The sequence below is a fragment of the Balaenoptera acutorostrata genome, chromosome 7 (assembly GCF_949987535.1).
Source record: "Balaenoptera acutorostrata chromosome 7, mBalAcu1.1, whole genome shotgun sequence".
Classification (NCBI taxonomy): Eukaryota; Metazoa; Chordata; class Mammalia; order Artiodactyla; family Balaenopteridae; genus Balaenoptera; species Balaenoptera acutorostrata.
Genome location: NC_080070.1, coordinates 103,232,379 through 103,238,402, shown reverse-complemented (window position 1 = coordinate 103,238,402; position 6,024 = coordinate 103,232,379). Strand labels below are relative to the sequence as shown.

The window sequence follows — 6,024 nt, the reverse complement described above, 5'->3', positions numbered from 1 at the left end:
GTATTTTAATTTCATGAAATCTAACCAAGGTAAGAAACAGCATGACAACCGAGCTATCACATCCAGCGCTGGTTGTAATCATGGTCACACCGCATTTCTGAGTCTTTCCCTGAGGTGCTGGTTATGGTGCTTTCTTTGGGGCACTGGCTCCAGTGGGACCCACCGCCAAACGAAGGTGCCCGGGTTCCTTCTCTTTCAAAGGTCACCGGATTCAGACTCACTGGTTTGGGACGTTCCTGTGATGACAGTGTAACAGCCAGCGTGACCTGCACTGTGTGTGCTCAGATCTGTACTAGTGTCTCACAGGCACTGACTCCTGATCCTCACATTAACCCCATGAGAACTGCACTGACACCAGAGGGGCATCGGGTGCAGGGTGAAGCACACAGACTCTGACCAGAGGGCCTGAGTTCGAACCCTGGGTCTTTTTTTTTTTTAAATAAATAAGAGAGGCTGTTATAAATATAATTAAAGAATAAGAACAAGAGCAAGAGACTATCAAAATGATCGGGCAAAATTTTCAACTAAACTCAATTGAAAAATACAGTAAAATGGAAACTTAATTGTTAAACAAGTCATGCATTATAGAAAAAATTTATAAGCTAGAATCTAAAAATGAATAAATTACATGCACACACAGAGATATATATATCTCTCTCACATATAACATATAGAAAATATATAAATATGTATATCTATATGATTAGAAAAAAGGAGTAAAGAAAGAAAATATCTGACATACTTACAAATGGACTCCTGGAAGAAAAGAACACGAAGAATGGAGGAAAGACAATATTTAAAGAGATAATGGCTAAGTATTTTCCAGAATTGTTGTATGGCATGAATCCTCAGTTTCAGGAAGTCTAATCAATCTCAAACAGGATAAATAAAAAGCAAGATATACTTAGCCAAGTTGCTGTAAAACTGTAGGACCAAAGACAAAAACATTATTTTAAAAGCAGCCAGAGAAAAAAGAGAAATTGCTTACAAATGGCAAAAATAAGATTAAAACCTGACCTCTTGACAACAGCAATATAAAACAGAAGATAATTAAACAGTAGCTTCAACTTTCTGTGAGAGAACTACTGTCAACTTAAAGTTCATTATCCTCTAAGCCTACCTCTCCAGGACAAAGGAAAATATATTAACTTATAGATTAAGGAATTTCTAAGGTAAGTATTTCCAAAAAAAAAAAGAAAGAAAAAGTGATCTCAAATGGAAGCACCTGAGATGCAAGAAATTATAAGCCAAAAATATGGCATGCATGTTAATCTAAATAAACAATTACTATATAAAGGAAAATAATATCTCAATTATAATCAAGAGAGAAATGATCTGTTCTAAGGCTTTGCTTTTATATTGATTTAACTTTACATTGTGTTGAGTTAAATTCCCTTATTGAAGCTCTTTAGGGTAACCACTAAAGAGAAAAAGCAAGAGAGGAAAAAAATAGAATGGGGAAAATTAATAATAAAAAAGGAAAAAAAAAGGAAAAAAAAAAAAAAGTAAGAAAACAGAGAGGAAAGAGAAAACATAAATCACAAAATAACCTAGTAGTAATGAATCCAAATAACTCAGTAAGCATTTCAAAAATAATAGATTATATAAAAAACAGAATCCAACAATATATTGCTTGTATATGACACAATCAAAATGTAAAGGCATTTGGGTGGAAAAAGATCTACTAGGCAAATACTAAGCAAAATCAGCTGGGCAAGTATTATAACAGAAGAAAAGTAAATAAATGACATAAAAGTTGGAAAGGAAGAACCAAATCTATCACTATTCACTATCCATAGATCATATGATTGTTTACAAGAAAATCCAAAATAAACAATAGGAAATGATTAGAATTAGTAAGAACTTAACAAAGATGTTGGGTATCAAATTGATATATAAACGTAATTTGCATTTACACATATTTGCAGAAAATAGAAAATGAAATTCAAAAAGGTGACTTATCATAGTAATTCTTTATATTTATCTAACTAGCATCTATCTAGGTATCTATGTATCTATGTATCTATCATCTCTCTATCTACCTAAGTCTTTCACCTATCTACAACATCTAGAATTAAGTCTAAATTTAATGTGGAACCTTTTGAAGAAAATTATAAAATTTAGTGAAAGACATTAAAGAAGAATGAAATAAGTAAAGAAATACCACGTTTTGGGAAGGGCATATTTAATGTTTTTAAGATGTCAGATCTCTCCAAAATTATCTGCAGATCCTGCACATGTCCAATGAAAACACAAAAACATATTTTGTGGAATTTTACAAGCTGTTTCTAAATTTTATATGGAAGATAGAGGGGCCAAAAATAGCCAAGAGACTCCTGAAGAATATAAATAAGGTGAGTATGGGTGGGGTAGTGAATGGCCCTTCAGTGTATCAAGATTTATTATAGAACTACATAATTTAGACAGAGTGGTATGGTACAAGGATAAACAGGGAGAAAAAAGTGAAGAGAATGGAGATCAATTCATATAAAGTCCTATACAAAACAGGGATGGCAATGGAGGAAATCAGTGGGAAAAGGATCAATTATTCACTGAATGCTGCTGAGGCAACTGGTTATCCATAAGGAAAACAAAATGAAATCGTATCCTTACCTCACACCATGCACAACTTTCTTGTTTTATGCCTCCTGATGCTTCTGAGGGACTTTCTCTTGTCACAATGACCACTGGGCAACAGGACAGGGGCTTTCTCTAGTGATTCACGGTGGAAAAGCCCTAAAGAGAGAAACTTCTAAAAGCTACCAATGGGTAGCAAGCTGATTCAGCTCTTCAGCAATTCAGCAGTAGGTTGTCACATAAAGAGCATATACAAATTCAATTCCCTGCTGATTCTAACTAACGTTTTGGAATCCTAGTCACTTCTAAGTACATTTCCTTTCCTTTAAGAAAAGGTTAAGTGCTAATGTGGTTGCTGGTTTGCCAAGAGAAATCTGGCAACTCTTACAAGTACAGATGTAAAGTGTAATGAAATTCTTAATGTAGAGCCATACAATTCATTGCTTTGAAAATAATAACTACAAAGCCATCCTACATTCTTTTACTAATAAGTATTGACTGGAGTTGGAGGAAGAATTTTTTTCTGACCTGGTTGATGAATTCAAGTGCCAGAGCCCTGGGTCTTTATTAGTACATTTCTGTGTGATCTCAGGCAGCGATCTGAACTCTCTGTGCCGTCATTTCCTAATGTGTGTAATGAAGTTACAGCACCCTGTCTCCTGGAGGGTGAGGATTAGATGAGTTAATAATGTTTGGTCCATGCACATCCTCGACAACATTAGCATCTACTGTCAGTAGCTCTACTGTAAAAATAGTAGATTCCACACATACACATCCAGACACACCGAGGATCATCTCTAATCTCATTTCCCTGCAGACAGGGTGGGTGTGGATGGATCAGGGACTCAGTTTTAACAATTCCCCAGGAATCCTGTTCATCGTCTAAGAGCCCTTGGGGGAGGGTACAGTTATAGCCACAGTTTACAGATTGGAGAGATTAAGTATTCTGCTCATGGTCACTATTTTGTAAGTAACAGTCATTTACAGCCAGGGCTCTCTGAACTCAGAGCTCATATTTCGTTTCCTAGGATCTTATGGCTTTTCCTTGACTCACTTTCTACTGGGAAAAATAAAAACAGAACAAGCCACAACAAAATGCAACATGCACTGCTTCTTGACTAAAGACATCCTTCAAGGAGTCGGTGAGAATTTTCTAAAGGACTTGTGGGTGCACCTGTCTTCTCCTCATGTACATACTCTGGAATCACCATAGCTGCTCCCTTTGTTGTCCACATCATGGAAATCCTGCCTTACTCTGTGAGTTTGTCTAGATTTGTAACTGCCCTTTTGGGGGGTGTAATGAATTGGACTGAGATTCTCAGGCAGAGCAGGACACTGGATGGTGTTCTGTGCATCCTGACACCACAGCTCCTCCCCTAGACTCAAGGGGCCCTGAGGTCCTCAGAATCTCCCTGTGGAAGCCTCTGATATGTCCAGGAGCATTTCTGAGGTGGGAGGAAGACATACATCCTTTTGGTCCAGTCCTTTTCCACTACAGCACGGCTGCCATGTGGTATTGGGGGAGGAACCCTGGACCAGAGGTTCTACCTCACATCCCATCGTTAGAGCCTCCACTTCCTGGTCTGTTATAACATTTTAACACAGAAACGTCTGTGTCATTTCTCCTTGACCACGTCACGTTGCCTAAGTTTACCCATCTTTAGAAGAAAGTGTTCAAATTAAGTCATTTCAGATTTCTATGGCAATTTACAAATTCAATGATTAATAACCCAATGAAGTAATAATAGCAAAGGCTTTCTAGTACTGGTCTAAGTGCCTGTTAACTTATTTAACTCTCACAAGACACGTGCAATTATCTCTGTTCTATAGATGGAGAAACTGAGGCAGAGAGGGTTAAGGAGGGTCCCTAGAGTGAAACAGCTAATAAGAAACAGACCTGGGATTTGAACCCAAGCAGCCTGGCTACTTGGATTTGAACCCAAGCAGAGCCTGGAGCTCTGCTCTTACCTTCTACATTAGTTGCTGCTATTATAGAAACAGGTTACATTTACTTTCAGTTAAAACTGGAAATTTTCCTTCCTTGTCCACGTTTCCTCTCCTTGCTCCTAGGCTGTGCATGCAATTAAAGGGTCAGAAGCCAACGTGCCCTCAAATTTTTCATGCCAGGAAGACTTTTATACACTGACTTGCCAACCACTGATAGAACCTCTGTGACTAAAGTCCATGACACTTGGTTGGATAAAATACATACCACAACAGCAGGCTGCATCTGCAGGTGTGAAATGGAAAAGTTAGGCAAAGATGGATACAATGCCACATTAAAACTCTCATGTGTCAGTTGTTTTTATAGAACTAGAGTACTTCATACACTTCTCAAGTATACAAAAGGGAAACTTCAAGGCAGCAATTCTCAAAGTTTTTCCCATTATGAATTCTCTTTACTGTTTCGGAATTCTTTCCCTCATAGACTTCATTTTTTGAAGGCTTCCTGTCAATCTAGCAGGTCATGATTAAGTAATACAGGATTTCCCACTTTATTTATTCAAAATCACATATAATTGTCAATTAGAAATTCTGAGTAAAAAGAGATAACTAGAAATACTTCACCAAGCTGGTATAATTCAGCCAAAAAGCTAGAAATTCAACATTTCTGTTAGCCATGAAAACTAGTCTGGGTAAGTGCACGGTCTCTGTAATGGTCTCTTAGGCTACTTTTTGTTACGTTTGCTTTCTTTTGTTTTCTTTGAATAATAGCAAGTACCTACCACTTAGTGAGCACCAGGAATTCTGCTGGGCAGTTTGCTTGCTTCATGCCTGATGCTCTCACTAAAACACAGATCAGGTATGACACTCATTTCACTGATGAGAACACCAGGCCCCAGAGAAACTAAGAAACATACCCCAAGTTAACACGGAGCAGTGCCATAGTTCGCATGGGCCAGGTCTGCATAACTTAAGCCCTACTGCTTTATCCATTATAACAGTTGCTGTCTTCTTGGGAACCCATGGAATGTTAACTATAACTCAAAATAAATGGAAGGAAGGGAGGGAGGGAAGGAGGGAGGGGGGGAGGCAGGGAGGGGGGGGAGGGAAGGAGGGAGGGAGAAAAGGAAGAATCACTGAGGCCCAGACTTCATAACAGCCCAGGCATCAGACTTTAAAAAGCCTCCTTCGGTAATTCTAATGTGCAGCCGGGTTGAGGCAGCAAGCGACTGAAACAGCCCCAGTGCCGCCAGCTCAGATCTCAGGCAGCGAGGAGTCGTCACAGAGCCCATTACACAAGTGTACGACGTGCTTCACCTGGAAAGTGATCTTACCATCCACGCATCAATTTCCTAAGGAAACAAAATGTATGTACTGGGATTTATGTGCCCAGATGTCCATCCAATGTAGCGCCACTTACAGCCCAAAGTAACCCAAATGCCCAATTAGAAACTACAGAAATAAACTAAAGGACATCATACGACAGACTACTATGTGTCTTCC

The 6,024-nt window shown here is 38.5% G+C and overlaps 1 long non-coding RNA gene across 1 annotated transcript; it reads right to left on the bottom strand.

The window, feature by feature from the left end:
- Positions 1–35: 35 nt before the first annotated feature.
- On the bottom strand, positions 36–2,795 carry LOC103016464 (uncharacterized). The gene is made up of 3 exons (XR_451488.2): positions 2,614–2,795; positions 747–924; positions 36–236 (listed from the first exon to the last, which is right to left on the bottom strand). It is a non-coding gene; the product is annotated as an uncharacterized LOC103016464 (long non-coding RNA).
- Between the last annotated feature and the right edge of the window lie 3,229 nt (positions 2,796–6,024).